Raw genomic sequence first — 19,142 nt, 5'->3', positions numbered from 1 at the left:
ATCAGCATCTTCTCCAGGGTGTCCTGTCTTCTCATTATGTGGCCAAAGTATTTCAGTTTGGCCTTTAATATCATTCCCTCAAGTGAGCAGTCTGGCTTTATTTCCTGGAGGATGGACTGGTTTGATCTTCTTGCAGTCCAAGGCACTCTCAGAATTTTCCTCCAACACCACAGTTCAAAAGCATCTATCTTCCTTCGCTCAGCCTTCCTTATGGTCCAGCTCTCGCAGCCATATGTTACTACGGGGAACATCATTGCTTTAACTATGCGGACCTTTGTTGTCAGTGTGATGTCTCTGCTCTTAACTATTTTATCGAGATTTGTCATTGCTCTTCTCCCAAGGATTAAGCGTCTTCTGATTTCCTGACTGCAGTCAGCATCTGCAGTAATCTTCGCACCTAGGAATACAAAGTCTTTCACTGCTTCTACATTTTCTCCCTCTATTTGCCAGTTATCAATCAAGCTGGTTGCCATAATCTTGGTTTTTTTGAGGTTTAGCTGCAAACCAGCTTTTGCACTTTCTTCTTTCACCTTCATCATAAGGCTCCTCAGTTCCTCTTCGCTTTCAGCCATCAAAGTGGTATCATCTGCATATCTGAGATTGTTAATGTTTCTTCCAGAGATTTTAACTCCAGCCTTGGATTCTTCAAGGCCAGCTTGTCGCATGATGTGTTCTGCGTACAAGTTGGATAGGTAGGGTGAGAGGATACAGCCCTGCTGTACTCCTTTCCCAATCTTAAACCAGTCTGTTGTTCCGTGGTCTGTTCTTACTGTTGCTACTTGGTCGTTATACAGATTCTTCAGGAGGCAGACAAGATGACTTGGTATCCCCATACCACTAAGAACTTGCCACAATTTGTTATGGTCCACACAGTCAAAGGCTTTAGAATAGTCAATAAAACAGAAATAGATGTTTTTCTGAAACTCCCTGGCTTTTTCCATTATCCAGCGGATATTGGCAATTTGGTCTCTAGTTCCTCTGCCTTTTCTAAACCCAGCTTGTACATCTGGCAATTCTCGCTCCATGAACTGCTGAAGTCTACCTTGCAGGATCTTGAGCATTACCTTACTGGCATGTGAAATGAGTGCCACTGTTCGATAGTTTGAACATTCTTTAGTGTTTCCCTTTTTTGGTATGGGGATATAAGTTGATTTTTTCCAGTCTGATGGCCATTCTTGTGTTTTCCAAATTTGCTGGCATATAGCATGCATTACCTTGACAGCATCATCTTGCAAGATTTTGAACAGTTCAGCTGGGATGCCGTCGTCTCCTGTTGCCTTGTTATTAGCAATGCTTCTTAAGGCCCACTCAACCTCACTTTTCAGGATGTCTGGCTCTAGCTCACTGACCACACCGTCAAAGCTATCCCTGATATTGTTATCCTTCCTATACAGGTCTTCTGTATATTCTTGCCACCTTTTCTTGATCTCTTCTTCTTCTGTTAGGTCCTTGCCATCTTTGTTTTTGATCATACCCATTTTTGCCTGGAATTTACCTCCGATGTTTCTAATTTTCTGGAAGAGGTCTCTTGTCCTTCCTATTCTATTGTCTTCTTCCACTTCCGCGCATTGCTTGTTTAAAAATAATTCCTTATCTCTTCTGGCTAACCTCTGGAATTTTGCATTTAATTGGGCATATCTCCCCCTATCACTGTTGCCTTTTGCTTTCCTTCTTTCTTGGGCTACTTCTAGTGTCTCAGCAGACAGCCATTTTGCCTTCTTGGTTTTCTCTTTCTTTGGGATGTATTTTGTTGCTGCCTCCTGAACAATGCTGCCAACTTCTGTCCAGAGTTCTTCCGGGACCCTATCTACTAAGTCCAGTCCCTTAAATCTATTCTTCACCTCCACTGCATATTCCTTAGGAATATTAGTGAGCTCATATCTAGCTGATCTGTGGGTCTTCCCTAATCTCTTTAGTCTGATCCTAAATTGTGCAAGAAGAAGTTCGTGATCTGAACTACAGTCAGCTCCAGGCCTTGTTTTTACCGACTGTACAGATGTCCGCCACCTTTGGCTGCAAAGGATGTAATCAATCTGATTTCGGTGTTGTCCATCTGGTGAAGTCCATGTATAAAGCCGTCTCTTAGGTTGTTGGAAGAGAGTGTTTGTTATGCAGAGTGAATTGTCTTGGCAAAATTCTATCAGCCTATGTCCTGCTTCATTTTGTTCTCCCAGGCCATACTTACCTGTAATTCCAGGTATCATTTGACTGCCCACCTTAGCATTCCAGTCTCCTGTGATGAAAATAACATCTCTTTTAGGCGTGTTGTCCAGTAGGTGCTGCAGATCCTCATAGAACTGCTCTACTTCAGCTTCTTCAGCATTTGTGGTTGGGGCGTATATTTGGATCACTGTGATGTTAGATGGCTTGCCCTGAATTCGAATTGAGATCATTCTGTCGTTTTTTGGGTTGTATCCAAGCACTGCTTTAGCCACTTTACTATTAATTATGAAGGCTACTCCATTTCTTCTGTGGTCCTCTTGTCCACAGTAGTAGATCTGGTGGTCATTTGATGTGAAGTGGCCCATTCCAGTCCATTTCAGTTCACTGATGCCCAGAATGTCTATCTTTAATCTTGACATCTCACCAATAACCACATCCAATTTGCCCTGGCTCATAGATCTTACATTCCAGGTTCCAATGGTGTGTTGATCCTTAGAACATCGGATTCGCCGTTCACCACCAGCACCGTCGGCCGCTAGCCGTCCTTTCGGCTTTGAGCTAGCTGCGTCATCACGTCTGGGGCTAGTTGAGCTCATCCTCTGTTCCTCCCCAGTAGCATTTTGACCATCTTCCGACCTGGGGGTCTCACCTTCCGATGGTATACCGACATATCTCTGGTTGTACTGATCCATTTAGTTTTCACGGCAAGAATACTGGGGTGGGTTGCCATTACCTTCCCCAGGGATCGCATTTAGTCTGATCTCTCTGTCATGACCTTCCCGTCTTGGGTGGCCCTTCACGGTTTAACTCATGGCATCATTGAGGTGCTCAAGCTCCAGCACCACGACAAGGTAACGATCCTTTGCTGAAGGCGTAGTACCATAACAAGTTTAATTTAAAAAACAATCAAATTCCAGATACGGATAGAATTTATTCTTAAACCCAGCTGGATTATTGGAGAGGCTAACTATCAAATGGATGAATAATCACAAAATCCATGCGTAGCCTATAATTTTTTAAAAAACTATGCCTCTCCTGATCAATCTGGGTTTGTTCCTAAAAGAAAGTTAGCTGTTTATAACCAGAGCATTAAAGATACGACGTTCCACTCTGGAGGCATATACCATAGTTCCAGGTCTTTTGCTGTCTCTAGGGAGATGTAAAGGACTTGAGTCAGACAAATTAGTTAAAAATTACTACTGAAAATGAAATTTGAACATTAGTTCCTGTAAACACAGACGTGTGTGTGTGTGTGAGTGTGTGTGTGTGAGTGTGTACACACACAAACACACACACACACATAGATACATACTCTTTTTGGGGGACAGGGATAGCCTGCTTGTCTTAATAATCATAAAAACTCAAGAGCACAATTGACAGAAATCTTAAGATGCAGAGATACCTTTTTCATTTCCCCCTCCATAATTTCCTTCTATCTAATGTGAGAATATAGACACCTTCGGTACAAGTACATTTATTTTTCTACTCTGAAAATTACCGTACACACTCATCACGTCAAACCAGTAAGACCAGAAATGTTTGACTAGAAGAAGTATCAACTGAAATTAAAACCACTCGGAGAAACCTCCGATCTGCTATTGATACCAGTTGGATGGCTAAAAAGAAGGAAAACAATGTATATTTGGATGAAGGTGAAAAATAATCAAAAGCTGGTTTGCTACTTCATGTTACAAAATCCTAAGATTATCTCGTTGCCAATCCAAAGCAAATAAGGGAGAAGAAGCTAAAACTGTAGCAGACTTAATATTGCCTGGCTCAGAAATTCACGGGGATGGTGACTGTGGCCATGGAAGACAAAGACGTCTGCTATTTGGGAGAAAGTTGGTGAGAAATCTAGATGAAATCTTAAAGTGCAGAAATGTGACACTGCCAACCAAGGTCTCTACTGTCAAAGCCATGGTTTTCCAACTGCAACATGGGAAAGCAAGACCTTCAGGAAGGCTGATAAAAGAAAAACAGACGCCTTTGAATTATGGTGCTGGAGAAATGGTTGAGAACAGCTTGGGGCCTCGAGAGAACAAATCATTCAATCGGGGATGGAGTAAAACAAGATTACTTAGGGAAACACTAATCATGAAGCTAAAGCTTCAATATTTTAGACACATAATATAAAGGGAAGAATTACTGGAAAAAGGGCAGGCAATTTGTTTATTTATTTATTTATTTATTTTCTAGCCCACCTTTATTATTTTTATAAGTAACTCAAGGTGGTGAACATACCAAATACTCCTTCCTCCTCCTACTTTCCTCACAACAACAACCCTGTGAGGTGGGTTGGCTGAGAGAGAGTGACTGGCCCAAGGTCACCCAACCGGCTTTCATGCCTAAGGTGGACTAGAACTCTCCATCTCCTGGTTTCTAGCCCATAAAGGCTGAGAGAAGGCACAGCGGTTAGATACTTAACTATGGCTGAGGACCGAAGAATGAGCTTGCAAGAACTCAAAGAACCAGTTCCTGACAAATAATATCTACAAAAGGATGTCCTTTGGGCATGAGGGTTCAGATCATCTGAAGAACAAGAATAATTCAAGTGACCTCAAGCCTGTAATTGAAGGCAGCATGTCTCATGTAAATCTGGATTTGGGGGGAGGAAAGATCTGTCTGAGAAGTAAGAGAATTTAGGAAATAGAGAAATACAGTCAGTGATCAGCTCTACCTGGTTGAGCCATTTCGGCCACTCAATGGCATCTTGGTTGATGCTGAGTTTTGGTTCCAGGGACTCCCTTCTGGAGAGACTTCCAAATTTCACACTGACTACTGAATGGTTAGGAAACTTCAGCCAGTCAACAATGTCAAGATCAGCTGCCAGCTCTCCATTCTCATCCAAATACACTCTGTTCATGGAAGTGTTGTGAAACTGGGTGGTTTGGAGAAAAGGGTGAAGCTTGAATGAGAAAGGAAACGGAGAAAAGAGGAGAGTTATTTTGACAGGGAACATCCCAGTGTAATCTCAGAGTGACGAAGCTGGAGGAGACAGTTGGGAAAAGAAGCCGCTCAAGCTTCTGGGTTGGAAGAGACCCACCACTTTCCTGCTTCACAGAAAGGTGGTGAGGAAGAAGAGAAAGAAGGCTCAGCCAGAGCATCCTTGGGGATCTACTAGGTCATTCGGTTGCTCGAATTTTATTATTCATTTGTTTATTTACTTTGCTAGGCTTAAAAGCTGCTTCTATCATTGACCAGCTCCAAGTATCTTATAATCCTACCCTGCATAAACAGGATTAAAACAGCTAAAAAGAGGACCAGACAAAAACAGATATTACATCCACACATTCAGTACAATAATAGTGAAATGGTACTATGTTGAAGAACCATAAAATCTAAATAAACTCATTCACCAGAGAAATCTCTCTCAATGCATCTCCCCCTCAAAGGTCTGCAGAAATAACCAAGTTTTGGTGGCTTTCCTACATCCTGGTCATGTAAGGACGGGATCAACCTCTGGCAAGATGCTGTTCCACAGAGGGGGTTGTGATTGAGAGGCACCACCTCTGAGAACCATGTAGATGAGATACTTGAAGAGAGAGGACCTGGAGACCCTAACTGGGCAGGCAGAAATTATTGGGAACAGGCAGCCTCAAGACGTCCAACTCTGGAGCCATGAAGGGCTTTACAAATGACAACCAGCACCTTTGAATTGCATCCAAAAGCCGACAGTAACCTGTGCTGCTCTCTGAGTAGCAGCGTTAAGGGGGGGAAAGAGAGGCAGAGCTGTCTGTGTGTAGGAAAAAGAAATACCTGCCACGGCTGCAGCTTTCCACCTTCCAGTCTCTTCTTGTGCTTTGTCGTCGTTCCCTTGGATCTGGATGAATGTGCAGCATTTATGGAGGTCACAACATCCCACACCGCACTGTAGATGTTGTAAGTGTCCACAGTCAAGATCCTTTCAACCACCTCTTGGGGCAGGATTTTCACTCTCTCCTTCTCTCGGCATCTGGTCCAGCCTTTCACTGCCAAGGGATGCTTTGTGTATGAACATAGAAAAGTGTCATCTGCAAATCTCTTGATTAAATTATAAAAATGTTGGAAATCATTGTATTTTGTTCTTTTCTCAGATTGGATAAGAAAGGAAAAAATGCTATGGGTATATTGGAAAGTTAGGGGAGAATATGTGATTTCAAAAGTGAGATCCCACAAAGCAGTTGTGACCCAGACTTTCCCTACAGTGGGTTTTCTCAAGGATCCAAGGATATCTTGTATGATGTATATTCCCTCTGTGAAGGAAAGAGCTTCAGCATAGTAGAGGTATACGTTGACTTGGCTCCACTTAAGGAAACTTACGGCATTCAGCTTCAGTTTTTTAATATCTAGTGAGATTGTTTGGGAGAAAACAACACAAATATTGTTCTGGATGAGCCGGGGTATAAAAGTTCTGATGAATTGCTCCCCATTGTCAGTGTCAGCAACAACAAGACCGATCAACGTCCACTTGAAATGCTGGAGCAGGTTGATAATCCCCGGGTACTGGGCCCCTTCTTTGGGGACTGTCGGGTAGAAAAAAGGGAATTTGGTCTTATCGCTCAGAGATGGTGAAGCAAAAGCATAGCTGACCTGAAAAAAGAAAGAGGCTAATTTTGTGTGTGTGTGTGTGTGTGTGTGAATTGACTGTCAATGTATTATCCCCCAAAGTTAAGGTAAAGATTCTAATGGTGGAAAATGTTCTATGTTCTGGTAGGAAAAATCAAGGACGTACATTTAAGATCCCCCCAATCTTACTAGGGAATAATGCACAAGAAAATGCTCTAACCCTAAGTAGAGTTTTCCCAATGAATGGGATTTTCCCGCACACTTTTTCCCAAGCGAAAACAGAGGCAAAGCGGAAAGGTGAGAGCCCACTATCAATACAGAGTCTCCCTGAATCTAACGGTGGTTAGGAGAAAGCTCTCCTTGCAGTTCTGTGCAGAAATCTAAGTAGAAATCAGTCAGCAACTAACTAGATAGAAACATACTTGTGGGATTTTGTAGGTGCCCAACATGGTTGAAATCTGGGTCAAGTAGTCAGAGTCTGTCCCTTCAAGAACAGCCAGTGTGCTCCTTATCTTTCCGCAGCTGTAATTTGGAACGTTGGCCTCCCCAGCTGAAAGGAGGTCCAGCAGAACATCTGAAGTCATTCTAGGGTTAAAATAATTGTCGTGGATGGTGTAGCCCAGGGTGATGTTGGGTAACAACAGGGGATTCTGGTTGATCTCTTGGATGGCGATCTGGAAAGACAGGAGCTTCCAGTACATCATGGATCCTTTCCTGGAAATATATCACACTGTTAATTGGTTTGGGGAAAGTGGCTTTGATTTATCTCTATGGAGAGAAAGGCAATGTAATTCTCCCCATTGGGCTGAAGAGGCAACACAGCTTTCCTCAATAAGGCATTTGTCAGGACCTCATATCCTCAACCTATAGGTGCAAGATGAGAAGAGGCTTCCGGAAACTGGCTAAATAATTCTGTGCATGCAAAGCCCAGGTTCAGGAGCCTCTTTGAGTGTTACAATTGGCAGGTGAGGTTGTTGGAACAGGCAAAGGACAGCACATCTGTCCATTTGCTTCACTCTTAGAAATAAGGAGGTCATGTTGCCATCGTGGATCCCTTCCTGGAAATAGATCACATTGTTAAGTGATCTGGGGGAGCTTTGCAGAAAACAACTCAGGTACAACCACAAAGATGACCAAATGACCTTAATTCAAGCCTGGGCAAACCAGTCACTGTTTCTTTGACCCAACCACAGATGCAGAAGAAGCACAGGCTGAAGAGTTCTATGATGACCTGCAACACTTCATTGGTATTAACACACACACACACACACACACAGGTACAGACAGTGAAAAGCTGAAATTTGAATTAAACCTCCATCTGGAATGGTGGGACAATTGGGCCCCGGTGTACAAAATGAAGCACGAGACAGTCTGATATAGTTCTGCAAAGGAACCTTAATGTTTATAGCAAAAATCTCCTTCCAACCGCCTAAAAGTCAAAAATCAAACCAACTATACCCTCTGCAAGCAAAGATGGGGAAGCTTTACTCAGTCACCAAAAGCAAGACCTGGTGCTGAATGCAGATCAGAAACAACTCAGTCCTGGAGACGACTGCATCACCTCAAGCCCATCAGGCCACTCACAAATGCTAGTGGAACTGCTTCAAAGCTTCCAAGATGGTGTACTTAAAGTGCTGCCTGCAGTTTGTGAGCAAGTATGGAAAATGCAGCAAGGGCCAAGATCAGCTGGTATTCCAATACCAAAAAGATCGGTTCTAGGGAATATTAAAACTACCAAGCTATTTCACTTATCCCTCATGCTAGTAAACTGATGCTCTGGGTTTTGCAATCCAGATTTCCACAGTCTATGGAAGGAACACTGCTAGATGTCCAAGTGGGATTCAGCAGAGGCAGGGGCTCCTGAGATCACACTGCTGACATCTGACGGGAGATGGAAAAGGCAAAGGCATTCCAAGAAAATGTCAATTTCTCATTTATCGAATGTACAAAGGCTTTTGAGTGGGCAGACCATAACAATGAATGAAGGAGGAGGTGGACCTTCTTCTGCTGAATTTCCGAGCTGCTAAACCCAAGAGCACAACTTGGGAAACGGCCTTCTAGCCAGCTGGAACCCCGTGCAGTGCCTTCAGCATGCCTTCTCTCAGAATAGAAAATAAATCCGATCAAGATACCAGAAGCTGAGCTTGACTCCTGGGGACTCCATGGGCACAACCATGGAGCTTCCTGGAGACCCGTATGGATGAGGCTCACTATTGCCTTCTTTCAGGATGTTCTTTTGACTTCCCAGTCTTGCCTGCAGCCCACACCCCAGCAGAGCTTTTCTTTCAAAGCTGTGCTTCTTCAACAGTGCTGTCTGTGCGACGGATGACCTGTGGATGGAGGCTGGGTGGGAGGGGGCCCTGTCCCTAACTCAGGAAAAGCCCCTGAGGAGGGGGTGAGAACGGCAAAGGGGGACACACAGCCAGAGCATCCAGCCAAGAGGGCAGCTCAATGAGGAAAGGAATTGAGGATCTCGGCAGAGTGTTTCCCAGGACTGGAGCATCCTCTAAACTAGTTAGGCTTAGGAGCCAAAATGAAATAAAAAGACATTTTGTACTAATTAGTGTTTTTTCCCCCCATGATTTCGCTTGTGAGTTGGGCTGGATTAGGTTGGGCTTAGGCCAAGTCTTTGGCCATCGCTGCTTCAGTCCCAGCCAGCATCACTTACTGTTTTACAGTAATAGCATTATTGTCAACTGTACAATTTAAAATTTAAAAGTTTAATCCCGAAGAACAAAATGCCTTCAGATGCATGCATGTCCTTCTTTGATTCTGTCTAGGTGGGACCCAGATTCTTTGGCGGAGAGATCACTGGAGCATAAGAGATCAAGAGCCACTGTTTTAAGGCTTAGAAACATTGAAATGCAGGGAACAGTTTTTGAGGGGATCTGCTCCTCCTTCACTGAAAAAATGCTGCACTTCACACATTCATACTAGCGCAGAAAGTGAGACGTCGAAGGTAAAACGCAGTCATCCAACTGGTCCCATTCCCAAGGCAAGACCTCAAATGCAAAATGGCAGTGACAGCCTGTCTGATAGGTGGGCGCCTGCTCCCTGCTTGAAGAGCTGCGTGGAGGGAGGACTCATCTCTGCCCAAGGCTGGAGTTCAGTGGAATAATCCAGCAGAAGACCCTACCATGCTCTCCAGATGTGTGAAATCAGTGTCCCTCTTTTTTCAGCTGCTGTATCCCTGAACGCTTTGGAGTCAGACTAGGACAGAAATGTATACAAAGTCCCAGGCAAAGGGAACAAGTCCTTTAGGAATCAGCACAGAATTACTGTGCTTATAACTCTCTCCCACCCAGAGTGACTTACATGGCAACTCTGGTAGTAGGAGCCCTGCTGAAACTATAGGGTATAAAGGGAGCGTACGTTGCAGAAATTAGCCCCCCAATGAGGTGGTCTCCTGGCCTGTAATGATTCCATGGATCTACTCCATCCCTCTCCAGAGTCAAGGGGCATTTGACTTTCAGCATCTCGTAGGCTGCTAAGGGCAGCTGCATCAGGAAGAGAAACAGGTGCACCATCCTAGCTCGACCTGGAAGGCTCCCTGCTCCTGTGGTGCAGAAACTCTGCTCAAGTCAGTCAGTCAGTGATGACAGAAGCCACAGACCAGTTCCCGCAGGGCCAAGGTTTTGATCGCTTGGCTAAGAGAGATGGGACCCATTCAAGACTTGGGTGAGGGTGAGATCACGGAGGCAGCCCCTCCCCTCCCATAAAACTCATCCCAGAGTCTCATGGGCACATGGGGGGATTTATGCTTCTGGCCTTCCCAGGCAAGCAATCTCCTTGTGTTGTTGCTCAGTTTGATGTTGAGGCTGAGAGTTGAAGAAGTCCCCAGGGAGTGGGTGGAAAAACAACACATACATCACTATCATTTTGGTTGACCTCCTGAACATTGGGGTGAATCTATGTGCAGGTAAACACCTGAAGAACACCTGATGCAACTCTTAACTATGACCTGGAAAGCAGAGCAGAGAGTATGGCACCAGCCATTCCCAAAAGCTGCCTTCACTCCAGCCAGGATCAATAAATCAATCACTCCTTCCATCCTCTTTAAGGAAATACATCTTGCTTCATTCATAGAATAATAGAGTTGGAAAGTTTAGAGGTCATCTAGCCCAACCCTCTGTTCAGTGCAGGATCCACCACAGCAGAGGCTTTCACACTTTTTCAGGCCACAGAACCCACTTGTTCAATCAATCAATCAATCAATCAATCAAAATCCCAGAAGCTCTGTTGAAGTGCTTCTGAATGGCAGCTGAGAAGCTCTGTCCTTTCCACCGTATTGCAGCGTTTAAGTGGGGAAAGAACTCTCTCTGTAGGGGACTAAAGGAAATCATGGATCCCCTTCAAGTCCCTGTGGACCCTGAGGGTCTGTGGAACTCAGTTTGGAAAACCACGCACCAGAGGAGGTCATACAGTCAGGAAGTCCCTCCTGACGTCTATCCTGAGTCTATGTCTCTGTAATTTTACTCCACTGGTTCTGATCCTGCCCTCTGGGTCAGCAGAGCATAAGTCCACTTCTGTGTAACTCTATCCTATCTCCCCTCACTCATCTCTTCTGTAGGCTAAACCCGCCCAGGTTCTCTCACACTTCCTTGTAGGGCTTGGTTTCCAGATGCTTCATTATCTCGGTAGCCCTCTCTGAGCTCACTCCGATTTCTCCCTGTCCTTTTGGAATTCTGGTACCCACGGTTGGGCAGAGGATTCCCAGTGGGGCCTGACCATGCTCTAGGGCATGGCTATTCCGAACGTCTTTCTCTTCCCATAGTCCATCTCTGGGCTGTGTTGTCTTTGTCTCTCCCCCCTCCTTGGAATGTGCTCCCTCCTTTCCGAGAACCAGCCGCATTACTGCAGCCCATCACATCAACTCCCCCTTCGTAGACACATTCCATCACAGGCAGGAAGTTCAAAGGGTGCAGCGTGGCAGATCCTCCCCTTTTCAACACAGAGAACTTCAGTGAATGAAGAATTGAATAGATGAGTCCAGAATTGTGGCCTCAAGAATCTAATCAAATAGAGTTGGCACAACAGGCCCAATAGCTGGGCAGAATGACAAGAACTTTTCCTCCAAGTCCTTTCGAGGCTGGATTGAAAGAAATCAGTCTTTACAGAGAGAAATATGGAAGGTATTGACCAGGCTCAAATTATCCTACTTCAGACACAGTATGTGAAGACCTAGCTCTCTTGAGAAAGCTCTGATGCTGGGAAAGGCGGAAGGGAAGGGAAGAAGACGATGACCAGCAGCAAGGGGGATGAACTCAGTTATAGTGGCAATGGGTGCGCTGTTGGAAGACCTGAAAGACCAGGTCAGGGACAGGTCATCATGAAGAAGATCTGTATTGTTGCTAAGAGTCAAGACTGTCTTGATGGCACATAGTCAACTACATGTGGGGAAAACATTCAGGACACTCATGCAAGTTGTGGGGTTCATGGCTTGGAAAAACTACACTTGAGAAGAGGTTGGGTGTGGTCATTGAGAACAAGCTGTGCCTGGGTTGGGAGTGTGACAACTGCTAGAAGGGCTATCACACTTCTGGCCATCCCTGGAAGAAGCATTTTATCAAAGCCCCTTCAAGTCCTCATTTCCCTCTACTCAGCACTGAGGAGACCACTGTGTAAAATTCTGGGCACCCTATTTCCAGAGGATCTCGAGAGGCTAGAGAGGCTGAGAGGAGGGCAATGAAGTCGAATCAGGGCCTTGAGGATATGCCTTGTGAGAAAAGCCTGAAGGACGTTGGGTTGTTCAGTCAGGAGAAAAGAAGACTGTAGGGAGACATGATAGCCGTATTCAGGTACATAAAGGGAAGTTACAGGGAAGATGGTCAAGAATGATTCTTCACGGCCACAGAAACTAGAATCAGAAATAACTGAGAAAAGTCGCAGGTGACTATTTTTCCTTTAAATATTAGGAAAATCTTCTTGAGGGTCACATCTGTTCGTCTACTATGGAGGATGTGTTTTGGGAAGAAGAGGCCAAACAGCCACTCTCATGGATGGTTTAATTGTTATGTGTTGTGTGTAGAAGATTCATTTGTAGAAGATTCATTTAAGTATGATTTTTATTCCCTGCTATCTAGTGAGGTATTTCAATGGTCAATTGAGGTTGCATTTGGTCCTTAAAAAGGGTGGATATGGCAGCACAGCAGAGACTCCAGGACAACAGGATCTAATTCTAAATTGCGTGATGGAGATCACCCCCCCCCCCAAATTTTAAATTCCATGAAAAGAAGATTCAGAGCAAAGTGACCGCTGTTAAATGCATGGGCCTGGTGGTACCTCCTCCCTCTGCTCAGCCCCTGCCCCTTCCAGGTGTGTGGAAAGCTGTCCTCCTGGATTCAAGAAGGTGGCTCAGGAAGGGAAGCCCATCTGCTGCTACGACTGTCTTCTGTGTGCAGAAGGAACCATCTCCACCATGGAAGGTGAGTGATTGAAGAAGGGATTTCTTTCTTTTCTTTCTTGCCCCTTTCTTTATGCAATCAGTTCATTGTGAGGACAGGAAATTAACTTGGAGGTTAAACTGGGGCAGGAGTTTAAAAGATACTGGACCAACGGGAGCTTAACTTGATCAGGGAGATAAGGAGAGCATCTCTTGCTCTTTGCCTTGATTTCATTTCATTTTTTCTTTCTCCCTTCTCACAAAAGTCTTCAAAACTTTAACAAGCCTCTTTGATAAATCCAAGATATGAAACTTATCCAAGTCACTCTCTTATTTATTTGTTTGTTTATTTATTTATTAAACTTCTTGACCACCCAACTCAAATACAATGACTCTTGGTTTGTTATGTGTATGTCCCTTTTAATTATTAAGACATCAGCAGGTGTCTTTTGTATGTCCAGTGTAGCATCTTTTTCCATGTCATTCTTGTAGCCCGCAAGTTTTAAATCCACTTTCAGATCTGTCTCGATCTTGTCAGGTATGTTGTTCCTCTCCTATAACGTCTTTAAACACAGTCTATCTACTGAAGCAGAAGTAGTGGTGTAGTGGTGAAGGCATCAGGCTAGAAACCCAAAGACTGTGAGTTCTAGTCCTGCCTCAGGCACAAAGCCAGCAGGGTGAACTTGGGCCAGCCACTTTCCCTCAACCCTAGAAAGGAGGTAATGGCAAACCACTTCTGAAAAACCTGCCAAGAAAACTGCAGGGACTTGTCCAGGCAGTCCCAGAGAATTGGACACGATTGAACCAATTAAAAAAAAAATCTATAGAGGCAGACACAATTAAATTTAACATATTCCTCAATAGGTCCAATGTTAAGATACTTTGCTTCATTCTGTAATTGTAAGTGAAGTTTGGGTTCTTCTGCTTTAATTATAATCTTTAATTCCCTCTAGTTCCCTCTAGTGACCAATTTTTAAAGTGTTATCTTATTATGTTTTTTTTTAAAAAAATAAAAACAAAAGCATTTTCTCATTGGAAGGATTCTTTATAATTAATTCCAAAACCTTATTTCAAATTAATCTGGAGCCTTAGTCAGTTTGCAACTTTCTAAAATCAAAGTTTTAATTATCATTTTGCTGTTTATTCCAAAAAAAAAAAAAAGTTTTTTTTAATTTGTTTTTATTGAAATTTTAAATACATAATTAAAAGTTAGAAATAGAAAAGGAAATAGAAATACAAAATTAAGAAAAAGAAAAGAAAAAGTGTAGCAAAGTAATAGACCAAAAAAAGTATGAAAGATAAATAACTTCCAATCTATCTCTGGTCATTAGTACATAAGAATCTATCCTAAGTACTAGTTTTTCATACAATATATAGAAATAATTCTTTGTCTAATGTATCCTATTATATTTACAATCTATCCTTCAAATCCCCAGGTAAGCTTTGCCCCTCCTGCATTTCGTAAATAATCCAATAATGGTTTCCACTCTTTGAGATAATAACAACTTAAGTCAATTTGTTGTTTTCTGCCATGTCCATCAATTTTAACAACCATTCTTGTATTGTTGGTAAAGTCTGAGTTTTCCAAAATTGTGCATAAAGAAGTCCTGCTGCGGTGATCATATATTGTACAATTCTGACAAGGTGCTTTTCTATTTGTGGATCCAACACGCCCAACAAAAATAATGCTGGCTTCAGTGGTACCTGTATCTTTAATATACTCTGCATCAACATACATATCTGGGACCAAAATTTCTTTGCAGCCTCGCACAATGAGCCTGAATGGGCAAGGGTTCCCTGAGGCCTGAAAACTTTTTCAAGGGTTCCTCCAGAGTCCAAAGGTTGAGAAAGGCTACTCCGTAGACTGGCTTAAACTTTTTAATTGAAGGGTTAATGTAATAGGAGCGTGAGCAGTTATAAAAATGGATGAATAGAAGAATCTAAAACATATTTCAGCACCATAGTACCAATTCAAAAACAAAATTCTAATGGAGACCGTATTCTATGAATGGAAGAAATAAAAGTATAGTCCTGTTGGCCCCAAAACGGGGTAGGACCATTCGTCTGGCGCGCTAGACCCAATCTACCACACAGGGCCAGAGAATTCCACAAAAGGACAAGAAAACATTTATTGTAGACCTACAAGAAAGGGGGACTTCCCTTTCAAGGCAGGGAGGCCTCGAACACAGGCAAGCAACAGATTAGACACTTTAGGAACAGTTGTCAAAGTTACCATCTAGCTAGCAAAGCTTCTACTGGGATACTCCCTCTAGCATCTGCGCAATAGTTCTCTATGTTACATGCCATCCCATAATAACCCTTAGTCTGTTCTGTGTTTCACATGAAAGCCAGTCTAGGGGTGTGTGTTTTAGTATGCTAATAAGCTAAAGGTTATTACTTGCTGGTCAAGGTAGCCTTATTCAGGCCTGCACAGTGCTGCCCTGGCATCCTGGACTCCATCCTCCTGTCCCCCCAGTCTCCTTTTAGCCCACATAGGAGCTCACCGTATCTACCATACTCCTTTGATGATTCCTGCTTTGACAGGGCAGAGATAATTCGTGCCTTCCTAACAGTTTACTTGTCAACAGCCATCTTTGTCCCATAACACCTCTCAACTTCACCCCCTCCAGCAGTTAGAACACTGGCCTTCTCATCGAACCTCATTCCATTTTCCCTGCTTGAATCCAGTTTTTCCAACTATCAGTTCCTAACCTGAGTATGGGGATTATGACATACATCAATCAAATTGAACTCTTGCAGGTAAGCCTGGAACACCTTCCAGTTTGGATTATAAATTCTGCTGGCTGTACTGGAAGAGGGTTTCATGAATGAAGATGGGCATTCAGCTTTGACTACTGTATTGGCTGAGTGGCTGAAAAGGGTTCTGCTACATCCTAGACAACCCGTGACCCACTGGGTCATCGTTGCAGAGATATTTCCTTAGCTAAACAGAGAAACAGATTGACCAAGGCCAGTGGGAGTTCTGACTTGCTCCTGGCTTCCCCATTGACTTTGCTTGTGGGAAGCTGGCAGGGAGCATCAGAAATCTCCCTCCCTCCCTTTCAGCAGTCATTCTAGCTATCTTATCCTTTCCTTTGGGATTAAGCCTTAAATCAGAACTCAGAATCCTAAGCTTAGAGAAAAGGAATGAAACAGAAATGAGGATCCTAATCATTCATGTGCAAACCAACCTTCCTTCCTTCCTTCCTTCCTTCCTTCCTTCCTTCCTTCCTTCCTTCCAGCTTGCGCCATTTGCCCTCCCCTCTCTACCCTCAGGAAAGCCCCAGTGAAACAACCTCCTCCTCCTCCTCGACCGACCTGTGGAACTCCCTGCCACTTTGCTGGAGGGAGGTAGAACAAAAGGAGCCAAACATTTCCTTACCAGATTGCTCAATGCCTTCAACAAAGGCAGAACGTCCAATGTACTGGAAAAGTTCTTAAAACATGTCTCTGCCTTGAAAGTAGCCGATGTTGAACTGTCTAGCACAGTCAAACATCAGGAGCTGACCACAGGAAATGCTTTATGACATTTTGTATTATGTCATAAATGTTTTATGATCATTTTTATGTCATAAAATGTTTTATAACTTTTGCCAAAGTTCTATTCCACAGGAGTCATGGGTCCTGGATTTTGCATGCATTCTGTAAATGAGCCACTTGAGGTACCTTGGTTCAAAAACTGTTGCCCTCTGATGCACCATTTCACCCAGTTACTGTATCAAACTGACATGAGACTTTTAGTAGGACATAGATAATCCACTCCTGCCAGTTGGGGCTTATCAGGTATAACTGAGAAGCCTCAAACAATTTACGTTTATTAATTGATAGATTAGAAGTAGTTGAAGATGGAATGGACTTTGCTGCATTAGTATCTTTAGATGCAGAACAAGCCCTTGATGTGGTTTGGATGATATTTGTAAAGGAAATGATGGCAAGAGCTGGTTTTCCAAGGGATTTTTTTCTTGGGATTGAGATTTATTATTTGCAGCCCTGCACCAAAGTCATAACAAACCCAATGATTTCAGAACTCAGCTGTGAGCATCCAACATATAAACAGGCTATGATTGAAGCCAGTTTTTTTTTTTTAAAAATGCATGTTCAGATTTGGTCTTAGAGATGGGCAGTTTTTCTGTCCGGCCAGTGGTGACCCTGATAGGTGGCTTCCCCTCGTTCTTTGCCCCTCCATCCTTCACCTGGACAGCAAAGACCACTCACTTCCCATTCCTTGGGCACATTTCTTCCATGGAATGCAGCCAAAAAAGGGGCCCAGCAGAAACAGTGTCTGTTAACTGGACAAATTCTTCTTTCTTAGAGGTCATTACAAGCCCAGCAAAAAGATAGACTTTTTACTGAGAGTTGCTTGATCTCCACATCAGCTTCTGTTTCTTCAAATGCCCTTGAGCTCTTCCCTTAAAAAAGAGGAAAAAAAATTGACCAGGTGTTGGTTGGTTAATTTAGTTACAAATATTTGTATGCCACCTCTTCTTGTGATTCCCAGTGGCTTATAATAAGCAGAATAAAAATACAGTACAATGCAACATCCAGAAAACAATCAGAAAAATCATTGGTAGTTCAAAATCATCTGAGAGCCAGTTTGGTGTAGTGGTTAAGGCATCAGGCTAGAAACCAGGAGAACATGAGTTCCAGTCCTGGCTTAGGCACAAAGCCAGCTGAATGGCCTTGGGGTAGTCACCTTCTCTCAGCCCTTGGAAGGAGGTCATGACAAAGCACTTCTGAAAAATCTTGCAAGAAAACTGCAGGGACTTCTCCAGGCAGTCTCTGAGAATTGGACATAATTGAATGGATTAAAAAAAAAAAGAATGATCAAACACTATAATAAAAACTGTTAATAAAACAATGGGTCCCAATCAGTTGACCTTCCTATCAACATGTCCTCCTGAACAGGATTATCTTCTCCATTTTGTTGAAACACATCAGAGTCCTCGGAGGACAGCTGTTCCTGGGGGAATGTGCTGCTGCTGAGAATGTCATTCCCTGAATCCTGCCTCCCTGATGTCTTTCAGGGAACATCCTCTCCCTGCTAGATTCTGTGGGAAAAGGCAGATTCTACTGGAAGAACGTGGTCTCAAACCTTCATACGGCTTGATGGATATTCAGCAGCATCTTGAGTTGCCCCAGAAGCCTCCTGGCAACCAATGCAACTCTTGAAAAATTGAAATCAACCTGGGCCAGTTAACCACATTCTGTGCCAGCTGTAGTGTCTGAGTCAGCTCTGCACATAAAGCCAATTACAGTAGCCTGGCTGAGAGATGGCAAGATGTCAGCCTTCAGTGTCTTGCAGTCAGGAACGGGTCATACTGGCACAACTGCTGAAGCTCTCCCAACCACAGTTTTCACCTGTTGTTCCAGCATGAGTCATGAGTCCAGGAAAAGTTCCACCCCATCAAGAGCTATAGATCAAACATCCATGATATCATAAAATCTCTGGAGCAGCATCAGGTTTGCCTTGCTGGGATTCAACCATAATCTGTTTCGATGGATACATGGCTCCGAGCACAAGGTCAGGATTTCTACCACATCTCCTGACACTGGAGGGTCCAGATGTCAAATTGGACAGGACTTGGTGCTTTCTTTTTTAAAAACATCTTAAAGTATCAAAATGTATTAGCTGGACTTCCTAAGTGACACTTTGGGGAACCAGCAATCTAAGAGTCATTTTCTATTTTATTTTGACATCAAATGTTCCTTTGTATTCGTATCAGGTCTTAGGAAAATAATGAAGTATTTGGGGGAAAAGATGAAGCCCAGCAGGCCAGCACTGGAGGCCAACTTGGAAAAGATCTGCACAGCCACCATGTACTTGCTCTTGGTGCTGAGATAAGTGGGCACAAAGGACAAACAAACACTGCAGAAGACCAGCATGCTGACAAGTAATTATTTTGACATCAGATGTTCTTTTGTATTCCAATCTGGCCTTAGCAGAATGAGGAAGCACTTGCGGGGTGAAGATGCATCCAGGCAGGCCAACACTGGAGGCCAAGGTGGAGACATCTGCATGGCCACCATGAACTTCCCATTGGTGATCAGGTAG

This window comes from Candoia aspera, chromosome 2 (assembly GCF_035149785.1).
Source record: "Candoia aspera isolate rCanAsp1 chromosome 2, rCanAsp1.hap2, whole genome shotgun sequence".
NCBI lineage: Eukaryota > Metazoa > Chordata > Lepidosauria > Squamata > Boidae > Candoia > Candoia aspera.
Note: the sequence above shows the minus strand (reverse complement) of the source record.